Below are 12447 nucleotides of genomic sequence, written 5' to 3' on the forward strand. Positions count from 1 at the left end.
CTAAGGCACCATTAGAACAGTGATACAGACTGTACACACGCAATGAATGCGTGGGTACGGTGTGTACCACACGTACCCCTACGGCACAGTAGAACTGTGATACGGACCGTACACATGCAATGAATAAGTGGGTACAGTGCATACCACACGTACCCCTACGGCACAGTAGGACAGTGAAACAGACCGTACACACGCAATGAATGCGTGGGTACGGTGCGTACCACACGTACCCCTACTGCACAGTAGAACTGTGATACGGACCGTACACACGCAATGAATGCGTGGGTACGGTGCGTGGCACACGTACCCCTACGGCACCATTAGAACAGTGATACGGACTGTACACACGCAATGAATGCGTGGGTACGGTGCATACCACTCGTACCCCTACGGCACAGTAGAACTGTGATACGGACCGTACACTTGCAATGAATGCGTGGGTACGGTGCGTACCACACATACCCCTATGGCACAATAGAACAGTGATACAGACCGTACACACGCAATGAATGCGTGGGTACGGTGCGTACCACACGTACCCCTACGGCACAGTAGAACAGTGATACGGACCATACACACGCAATGAATGCGTGGGTACGGTGCGTGTCACACATACCCCTACGGCACAGTAGAACAGTGTTACGGACCGTACACACGCAATGAATGCGTGGGTACGGTGCGTACCACACGTCCCCTACGGCACAGTAGAACAGTGATACGGACCGTACACACGCAATGAATGCGTGGGTACGGTTGGTGTCACACGTACCCCTACGGCACCATTAGAACAGTGATACGGACCGTACACACGCAATGAATGCGTGGGTACGGTGCGTACCACACGTACCCCTACGGCACAGTAGAACTGTGATACGGACCATACACACGCAATGAATGCGTGGGTACGGTGCGTGTCACATGTACCCTGTTACAGCACCAGTACATTTGGGATACGAGGCGTACACACGCCAGGAATGTGGGCTTAGAGGACTGGCCCAGCAGTGTCCAGACATATGAGGGGTGGGTGCATATGACTCCCAGCAGTGTCCAGACATATGAGGGGTGGGTGCATATGACTACCAACAGTGGCCTGCAATATGAGGGGTGGGTGCATATGACTTCCAGCAGTGGTCAGAGATATGAGGGGTGGGTGCATATGACTCCCAGCAGTGGACAGAGATATGAGGGGTGGGTGCATATAACTACCAGCAGTGGACAGAGATATGGGGGTGGGTGCAGAGGACTCCCAGCAGTGGCCTGCAATAAGAGGGGTGGGTGCATATGACTACCAGCAGTGGCCTGCAATATGAGGGGTGGGTGCATATGACTACCAGCAGTGACCTGCAATATGAGGGGTGGGTGCATATGACTACCAGCAGTGGCCTGCAATATGAGGGGTGGGTGCATATGACTCCCAGCGGTGGTCAGATATATGAGGGGTCGGTGCATATGACTCCCAGCACAATAATTTGTAGAATCACCGCGCTTTTGCGGGTCCTGTCCCTGCCACTCGGTACTTTGGTGGCCATATTGGAGGAGTGAAGGACGCCTGGCGGCGCTATTTGATTGGACGAAGGAGCATCACAAGGACGCTTGACCTCTTTTAAGGAGGGTAAATCTTAGGGTCAGTCTTGCCAGTTGTTCGACTGACCTGATAAGAGGGGTCAGAGCGCGCCGCGCTTATCGCTGCTGTTCTGCCGGTTCTGAGGCTTTTTAAATCTCCCCTGTTTCGTATTTAATTTTATTTTGTGTTATTTTTGCCTTGCTTTTAGACCACTGTCTGCTTACCTGCACAATAATTTGTAGAATCACCGTGCTTTTGCGGGTCCTGTCCCTGCCCCTCGGTACTTTGGCGGCCATATTGGAGGAGTGAAGGACGCCTGGCGGCGCTATTTGATTGGACGGAGGAGCGTCACAAGGACGCTTGACCTCTTTTAAGGAGGTCATGCAGACGTGCAGCGGATACGCGCAGCGGGTACGCCGGATCCCCGCCGGAGTCACGCCAGAGTCACGCCAGAGTCCAGCCCGTCTGTGCCCATCTGTGCCCGTCTGTGCCCATCCGGGCCCAGCCGGGCTTAGGGCCAGGACCCTTGGCCAAACTGCCCGAAATAAGGAAAGTTTACTCCCCGGAGGACATTTTGTCATTACGCCCCCGGAAAGACACAACTTGTAAGTACATTCACAGAGGTGCTAAACTTTTCTCTGGATGTGGGATTTGTCAGTTGACCCAGCCAGCGAAGGGGAGGAACGCTTTGTGTATGGCTCTGTTGAATTGTAGGTCGCTTCCCAGCCACTCACTAGAAATCAATTTCCTCATACAAGATCATGAGCTAGATATTTTGTTTCTTACGGAAACGTGGACTACATCTTGCTCTGGGGCTGACATAGTTCGATCCCTCCCCCCGGGCTTTTTAATTTACCATCTGGACAGGCCGGTGGGGCGAGGGGGCGGCATTGCCATCATATATAGAGACGCTTTTGTGTGTAGGGCTCAGCCTGGTGGGGTGCTAGACTGTGAGAGCTGTCAGTTCTCCCTACGGATTTCACCCACGGTGTCGGTGTCAGGATTATTGGTCTATCGCCCTCCAGGCTGTGTGGGCAAGTTCGTCAGTTCGCTGATGGAAACAGCTATGCTCTTGGCCTCTTCTACGGCCAATTTTATGGCGTTAGGAGACTTTAATCTCCATTTCAATGACCCGGCGGATCCTATTGCTGTAGATTTGCTGTTTGATTTTAAAGGCTATGAGCTGAGTCTAATTAACGCGGGTGCCACGCACAATAAGGGGCATTTGTTGAATCCCATTTTTTCGAACATGCCCCATCTGAGGTCTTTGCCCCCTTGTCCTCTCCCGTGGTCAGACCATTTCTTGGTTCCTGTTACGTGGCAGGTTGAACTAATGGCCACCCTCCTCCCTAAGGTTCATACGTTGGAGAGAGCTTGGTCTAGGCTTTCGGTGGACAACTGGAGTACTATTCTTGAAGGGATGTGTCCTTCACCAGTGTCGGACCCAGTAATTGCAGATGCAAACTTCAATCAGTGGTTGACCAGCTCTCTCGATGTTATTCTCCCTAAAAAGAGAGTGTTAAAAAGGGAGAAGAGGATGGGCTCTGCTCCATGGTATACTCCTGAGTTGAGATCTCTCAGGAAGGGTTGCAAGAAGTTGGAGAGGGCATGGAGAAAGGAAGGGGTGGAAGCCAGACGAGAGGAGTATCGCTCGGCAATCAGGGTGTATAAATCTGCTCTGCGTCGGGCCAAGGCGCAATTTTTTGAGGAGAGAATAAAAAGCTCCTCTAACTCCTCTAGAGAGACTTTCAAAGTGGTAAAGGAACTTCTTAAAGTTCCTGAGCCCCCGGTAACCCATGACAACCCAGGCGAGAAATGCAAGGAGTTGGCGAACTATTTCAATATGAAAATAGAGAACATTATTAGTGCCTTGCCCCGGGTTGTCCAGAGTATAGATACTAGTAGTCAATCTCGGGGTGTTCTTGTACAGCTGGATACCTTTGGGCTAGGCTCAGTGGACGAAGTCCTCAGGGAATTGGGCTCTTTGAAAAGTGGCTCCCCTAGGGATCCTGTCCCTATGAGATTCCTGAAGCAGGTAGGAACCACTATTGCGGCTCCGGCTACGGATCTTATTAATGCATCCTTTGTCCAGGGACTGGTGCCACCGAGCTGGAAAAGAGCAGTGGTAAAGGCTCTTCTGAAGAAGCCAAATCTAGATCCATCTGATTTGGCTAACTTCAGGCCTATATCCCTGCTTCCTGGACTTGGTAAGATTGCGGAAAGGGTGGTGAACCGGCAGCTGTCACACTTTTTGGAGTCCAATGGCCTGTTGCGTGATTCCCAAACTGGATTTAGGCCAGGACAGGGCTCCGATACCGCTCTCCTGGCAGTCGTTGAGGAAGCTAGGAGCATCTTGGATTCAGGAGGGTCAGTGGCAGTGATCCTCCTGGACCTGAGTGCGGCCTTCGACACGGTGAACCATCAAGTGTTGATCCGACGACTGTCAGATATGGGGGTGGGAGGTGTGGCTCTGAAGTGGCTTACATAATTTCTTTGTGAACGGATGTACCAGGTTTGGGAAGGCAATGAACGTTCGGTGTCCATCCCCCTTCAGTGTGGTGTGCCACAGGGCTCTTCCCTCAGCCCTACATTGTTTAATGTATATATGGCCCCCCTGGAGGATGTGGTGGCCCCATTTGGTATTAAAATCGTCAGTTATGCTGACGATACGCAACTGGTGGTCGCCTTATCCCAACTGGTTAATAATCCAGATTCGCTGCACTCTTGTATGTCCAAAGTCCACACTTGGATGTGCGAGTCAGCTTTAAAGCTGAACGGTTCTAAGACCGAATTAATGTTGTTAGGACATAAAATTCCCTCTCTCCTTTCGACGGGCTGGCCTAGCTGTTTGGGAACTTTTCCGAGTCCTAAGGAGGAGATCAAAAGTCTGGGGATCTGGCTGGAACAAGATCTTTCTTTTAGGACCCAGGCGAGAAAAACAGCTGGAGTATGTTTCGGCCTTCTCCGCTCAGCTCGTAAAGTCCTCCCCCTGCTTCCCTGGACATCTAGGAAGCTACTTATTCAGGGGCTCATTGTATCTAGATTAGATTACAGTAACTCTATTTTTTTAGGTGCCCCTGAAGCTACGTTGAATAAACTTCAGCAGGTTCAAAATGCCGCTGCTAGGCTGCTTATGAATACATCAAAGATGCAGTCAGCCAAACCGGCATTGAGGGCCTTGCATTGGCTTCCGGTACGGGAAAGGGTTAAATTCAAGGCTCTTTGCACCGCGCATAAAATTCTTCAGGGGAAGGGTCCTCCGATCCTGGGGAATTTAGCTGTGCCTTACAAGGCTAATAGAGCCTTGCGTTCTGACCAGAAACTTCTGCTCCAGGTCCCCAGGGTGAACAGGGCGCGGACTGGAGGGCGAAGATTTTCGGTCAATATTGCCATGCTGTGGAACGGACTTCCTCTGAGTTTGCGCTCTGAGACGTGTATCTTGCGGTTCCGTAAACTTCTTAAAACTCACCTTTTCCCCGTCTGACTCCGCTGAACCTGTTTGCTCTTTACGGTTGTCGTCCTGGACAAGCGCTGGGATGCCCTAGGGTAACTATGCGCTATATAAAACTCAAATTCATTCATTCATTCATTCATTCAGTGGACAGAGATATGAGGGGTGCGTGCATATGACTACCAGCAGTGGACAGAGATATGAGGGGTGGGTGCATATGACTACCAGAAGTGGCCTGCAATATGAGGGGTGGGTGCATATGAATCCCAGCAGTGGTCAGAGATATGAGGGGTGGGTGCATATGACTCCCAGCAGTGGACAAAGATATGAGGGGTGGGTGCATATGACTACCAGCAGTGGCCTGCAATATGAGGGGTGGGTGCATATGACTCCCAGCAGTGGTCAGAGATATGAGGGGTGGGTGCATATGACTCCCAGCAGTGTCCAGACATATGAGGGGTGGGTGCATTTGACTCCCAGCAGTGGTCAGAGATATGAGGGGTGGGTGCATATGACTCCCAGGAGTGGACAGAGATATGAGGGGTGGGTGCATATGACTACCAGCAGTGGACAGAGATATGGGGGTGGGTGCAGAGGACTCCCAGCAGTGGCCTGCAATATGAGGGGTGGGTGCATATGACTCCCACCACCAGTCAGAGATATGAGGGGTGGGTGCATATGACTACCTGCAGTGGCCTGCAATATGAGGGGTGGGTGCATATGACTCCCAGCAGTGGACAGAGATATGAGGGGTGGGTGCATATGACTCCCAGCAATGGACAGAGATATGAGGGGTGGGTGCATATGACTACCAGCAGTGGACAGAGATATGGGGGTGGGTGCAGAGGACTACCAGCAGTGGCCTGCACTATGAGGGGTGGGTGCATATGACTACCAGCAGTGTTCAGAGATATGCGGGGTGGGTGCATATGACTACCATCAGTGGACAGAGATATGAGGGGTGGGTGCATATGACTACCAGCAGTGGCCTGCAATATGAGGGGTGGGCGTATATGACTCCCAGCAGTGGTCAGAGATATGAGGGGTGGGTGCATATGACTCCCAGCAGTGGACAGAGATATGAGGGGTGGGTGCATATGACTCCCAGCAGTGGTCAGAGATATGAGGGGTGGGTGCATATGACTACCAGCAGTGGACAGAGATATGGGGGTGGGTGCAGAGGACTCCCAGCAGTGGCCTGCAATATGAGGGGTGGGTGCATATGACTCCCAGCAGTGGACAGAGATATGAGGGGTGGGTGCATATGACTCCCAGCAGTGGTCAGATATATGAGGGGTGGGTGCATATGACTACCAGCAGTGGTCAGAGATATGCGGGGTGGGTGCATATGACTACCAGCAGTGGACAGAGATATGAGGGGTGGGTGCATATGACTACCAGCAGTGGCCTGCAATATGAGGGGTGGGTGCATATGACTCCCAGCAGTGGTCAGAGATATGAGGGGTGGGTGCATATGACTCCCAGCAGTGGTCAGAGATATGCGGGGTGGGTGCATATGACTACCACCAGTGGACAGAGATATGAGGGGTGGGTGCATATGACTACCAGCAGTGGCCTGCAATATGAGGGGTGGGTGCATATGACTCCCAGCAGTGGTCATAGATATGAGGGGTGGGTGCATATGACTCCCAGCAGTGGACAGAGATATGAGGGGTGGGTGCATATGACTCCCAGCAGTGGTCAGAGATATGAGGGGTGGGTGCATATGACTACCAGCAGTGGCCTGCAATATGAGGGGTGGGCGTATATGACTCCCAGCAGTGGTCAGAGATATGAGGGGTGGGTGCATATGACTCCCAGCAGTGGACAGAGATATGAGGGGTGGGTGCATATGACTCCCAGCAGTGGTCAGAGATATGAGGGGTGGGTGCATATGACTACCAGCAGTGGACAGAGATATGGGGGTGGGTGCAGAGGACTCCCAGCAGTGGCCTGCAATATGAGGGGTGGGTGCATATGACTCCCAGCAGTGGACAGAGATATGAGGGGTGGGTGCATATGACTCCCAGCAGTGGTCAGATATATGAGGGGTGGGTGCATATGACTACCAGCAGTGGTCAGAGATATGCGGGGTGGGTGCATATGACTACCAGCAGTGGACAGAGATATGAGGGGTGGGTGCATATGACTACCAGCAGTGGCCTGCAATATGAGGGGTGGGTGCATATGACTCCCAGCAGTGGTCAGAGATATGAGGGGTGGGTGCATATGACTCCCAGCAGTGGTCAGAGATATGCGGGGTGGGTGCATATGACTACCACCAGTGGACAGAGATATGAGGGGTGGGTGCATATGACTACCAGCAGTGGCCTGCAATATGAGGGGTGGGTGCATATGACTCCCAGCAGTGGTCATAGATATGAGGGGTGGGTGCATATGACTCCCAGCAGTGGACAGAGATATGAGGGGTGGGTGCATATGACTCCCAGCAGTGGTCAGAGATATGAGGGGTGGGTGCATATGACTACCAGCAGTGGACAGAGATATGGGGGTGGGTGCAGAGGACTCCTAGCAGTGGACAGAGATATGGGGGGGTGTACATCATCATCAGATGACCACACCTACATGGTGGTATGGACGCATCCCTAACTTTGGACTATGATTTTAGTGCTATTACAACACATCACTGACAGCAGTTTCCCACTCCCAGGACGATGGATGTCTTTCACACACTGCATGACACACCACATGTGGGTGTGAGGACATATAACACATGCATACCCACCCATGGCGGATGCAGCACAATACACACCCTGATTTCATGTCAACAGACTGTATAGTCATTTAACTGCATACAAAACTAAGATAGCCAAAGGGAACACACACTGTCACGCACATTACAGGACTGATAGGAATGTTCAGGTGCTGGTCCAACCACCAAGATGTTGTCTCTCATGGAAGGAATAGGGTTCAATTCCACCAGATACAATGCCCACAATTGTGAGTCAGGTGCCCAAATACCCTGCATAACAAGTACCATTTGTGTGGTAGGCCGTGATTACACACATGCATAGTGCTGAAAAGGGCCAATATGTCCCTGAAGGCATTCCTACATACCCAAAACACAAGTACAGTGACTAGCAAGGATGGCACAGACGATTCAGCAGGAGACATCGGTGAGCAGGCATGGCCATTGTTGAAGGGATCCGTCACCAACAAAGGAAATGTGGACACAGGTCAGCACAACAATTGTGCAACTGTTTGCAGGGAAGATGTCAGATGCCACAGAGGAAGGAACACTCCTTGGGACAATGTCTCCTAACTAAATGAACACACACTACCATTGATTCTTTGCAGAGACATTGTGATGGCACACAGATACCATGGTCCACCTCCTGACCATCATACAAAAACATTTCTCAGAACCTTAACACATTACCAGAACACCAACTCCAGGAGCCTCATCACCAACACCAAGTACCTGAAATGCAATAGTGTTGAAAGTAAAAGAAAAGGCTCTATTCAGCACCAAAAATAAATACATTTAAAAGATACTATGTACAAAGGCCAATGGCCAGTCCATTTCTCAAGTCCAAGGGTGGACGTAGGGGACCGCGTCCACCCCTACCTTGCCTGCACAAAGGAACCTCAAGGTTTGTCGACCGGGGGGGGCATCATCTGTGGCAGGACCAGGCACCGCAGGGACATGAGGGGGATGGGTAGGTGTGGTGGGTGCAGGGGTGGACGTCTCCACCACAGGGGGCGAGGCAGTGCCAAAGGTGGAGGTGAGCTCGGCACTGCACACTGCTGCTAGGGCCTCCATCCTAACCCCTGCACCTGAAGATACCCCAGGGCCAACGGAGGGTGTGGTGGGCGAGGGATGGGGTGCAGCGCTCTTGGGGGAGTGGGTGGACATGGTGGGGGACTCAACTTCTGTGCCCGGGGACTTCCTCGCCCACTTGTGGGGTGGTGGCTCAGTGGGGGCGAGGCCCAGCTCAACGGTATAGGTCTCCTTGGGTGAGAGTTTGGCAGGGGAGCTAAGGGGAGTGGTTTTGGAGGAACAGGGTTGTGAGGACTGTGGACTGCGACTGTGGCTGCGTGTATGTCATCTGCCCCCAGACCCTGTGGGTGTGCCTACATCCCCCTGAGTGTGCGTGCAAGGAGGTGTGCACTGTGCCTTACTTGGGGGTGTGCTGGATGTGTCTGGTGGGGTGCGTGCCCGTGACTGTCTGGGCGTGCGTTGGGCAGGCATGGGAGAGGGCAGTGTGTATGGGTCCAGGGTAGGGGGGACGGAGCGCTGCAGGAGAGAAACTGCTGCCGTCAGGGAAGAGTTCATGGACCGCAGAAACCTGCGTTGGTCAGACATCGTTGCTGACATGCCCACCATGAACGACACCATCTGTGTGAGCAGTTTAGTGTGTCCATGGTGAGGAAATTAAAATATCATGAAGCCTATGTGTCCCCGTGTGTTCCCCGTCACTCATGTGCACATGCACATGCACATGCACCAGTTAACATTCCGCCTAGAGACACACCTGGACATTTTATGTACTGTAAGCATGGTTTAGATGCCGTGTTGTTTTTAGAACTATGGGTGGATTACACGAAGGATTTAGAGACAAAGTATAAATGGCCCATTACGGGAACGTGGGATGCGGAATGCATTATGAAGGTAGAGGAAGAGATATGGAAGAGAAAATCTAGACCTGCTCAGAAGGATGCCATTGAGTTATGGCGCAAGGAGTCACATAGAAGAACAGAGAAAGAGTTCCACAAAGCAGAGAGAAGTAGACAGGAGTCCGAAAAAGCCAAAGAAGAGAAATTACAGAAAGAAGGGGAACGGGTAAAAAGAGAGCAGACTGAAAGAAAAAGAAATACTGTTGTTGCTGGTATTTACCCCGTCCTTTCAGAGGAACTAGCAAAAGTGGCCCCAGTAGAAAGACCAGTTAGAGTGCCACCGCAAGTACCCCGAAAAATAAAACAAACAGCATCCGAAACGTTCATTAACACCTACCTAGAGGAATCCCCACCAGCATATGTGGACGGATTTTTCCCTGCACCCCCAACGCAAGAACAGCTCCAGGAGCTCGAGGACGGCGGGGAGGGAGGATCCGGGGCAACACCAGGAGGGGGGCCGACAGTAAAAGTAGACATCTCCGAATGTATATATGACCCAGATCCAGGAAAGGGCAGAATGCTCGTGTTTTCACTACGGCTTAGACGAGCAGTCGCAGATTTGGAAAAACTACCAGATATGGATAAACATCTAAAGAAAATGTACACATTCATAAGAACAGGGGAAGGTTCTGAGTGCATAGCAGAAGCTGTACAAAATAGAAAGGTAATTATTAAGAATTATATCCTTCGCTTCCTAATTAATTGTCTGATCAGGGAAAAAGACGAAGGCGACGGGGACGTAGACCGTTGTTATATTGGTTGGAGTGATCGTATAGATGCCGGTCAGCATGATAAATCAGGCCAGACAGACAACATGTTGACCAAAATCCGAAAGGCAATAATAGCGTCACACGAAGGAGGCCCGAACGAAAAGGCTGAGTTATCATCTGATGACGAAGCAGGGGACAAAGACAGAATACATTATGTGGGCCATGCCCGGCGATTCGAAAGGCCCAAGGGCCTCAATCACCGTAAACAGGGAACTGCCATAAAAGAAAGATATTCCCTTGAAAGTTTGTTCCAGATCACCGAAAAAGCGGTGAATAAATGGCTAGGTAACGATCAGCCCCTCACCCCGACCGAAAATGAATTAGCACGGTCAGCCACCCTGTGGATATCCCAATATGATATATATAATAATGATATCGTAGCACAAACGTTCTTGAGCCTCCCACCAAACGAACAGCGCATAGCTGGTGTTTACATGGTCCAACATTTGATCACGTTATATGAGAGTCAATATTCTGGTCCTGGTCTATTGTATAAGTTGCTGGACGACATAATACTAGACAGGTGGATGAACATGGGTACTGAACTGATTAATGTCATCCTGGATCAGCGACACAAGTATATAGTATACGTGACTAGGTCCCTGCTTCCCGCTCCACCACAGGTTAAGGGACAGTCATACGACAAGCTGAACCCCCTACGAGAGGTTCATCCTGTAAAGGATGCAAACAATGAACTGCAACGGGTGTATGTCTACACCCCCTTGTCAAAATTAGAGATACTGGAAATGAAATTATTTTTAGCATCCCATGATAAAGACCCGGGGGGTTTTCACCGAGAACTAAAGGACATTCTTCGCTTAGGAGAATATACATATGCTGACATTCTAAAGTTATTAAAAGTACTATTGCCTGCTGGTATTTACGAGAAGCTGAAAGGACAGGACTGGGAGGTGGGAGAGAAAAGGCTCAGCTGGGATCTGTTGGAAAGAGAGGAAGAGGGAAGAGGCCCGGGGGTTGGTCTGGGTCCCCGAGCTAAAGACCTACCTGAACTCCTTGTACAAGTTTTGCCCAGATTATTAATTACCAAGAAAGAAGACTGGGATGCTATTTCATCCTGTAAACAGAAACCAGACGAGGACACTAGCGATTTTTACTCTAGGTTTGAGAAATGTTTCACTATCAATAGTGGTCTTAAGCCCGGTAGCGATTCATATCCCCATCTTTTCGTGAGCAAACTAGTAGAAAATTCCCTACCAGAGGTGAAGTATAGGGTACTGAAGGGTGAGAGTACGTGGCAAGCAAACAGCCCTTCCCAAATGTTACAGATGTTACAATACCACCAGAACAGAATTAGAGAAGAACACGACCAGGAAAAGAGACGCATGAAAGACACAAAGATGAAGATGCTGGTGGCCCAATCGACACCGGCAAACACAAACACGAACAAGAATAGCACGAAACAAAGTAATGGGACCTGTAATTATTGCAAGAAGCCAGGCCACTTCGTAAATGAATGTGCAGTCCTGAAACACAATATAGCTATAGGTAAAACAAAGCCACGTCCTTATCCTTCCAAAGAAAATAACACACATCAGACATCAGATACGTTTCCACCGCCGCCGCCGCCTGTCCATGCACCTGCACCAGCCCACGCCACAACACAAATGTATGAGCACGCTCAGACTAACTATCCAGAATACCAAGCATATTCATGAAGCAGCCCAGAGAGGGAATTCGACTTGCCCCTTATTCCAGTTCCTGTGGACCAAGCGGGTCCCTATGTGCATGCACGTTTACTAGGACAAAATAAAAAGTTTTTGATTGACACTGGGGCGAGTAGAACTACCATCAGTCATTCCGAGGTTCCAGGGGCACCCCTCTCGGGCTCAAAGAGTATATCCCTGGGCTTTTCAGGAAAGCCTATTATCAATGAGGTTTCAGAACCAGTCTCTTTAGGAGTTGGTCCACTAATACATACAACAGACTTACTGCTTACTAAATCATGTCCAGAAAACTTACTTGGCATAAAAACGTTAAAGGAACTGGGGGCAATTATCTGTTGC

This window comes from Triturus cristatus, chromosome 7, assembly GCF_964204655.1.
Source record: "Triturus cristatus chromosome 7, aTriCri1.1, whole genome shotgun sequence".
NCBI classification, from domain to species: Eukaryota; Metazoa; Chordata; class Amphibia; order Caudata; family Salamandridae; genus Triturus; species Triturus cristatus.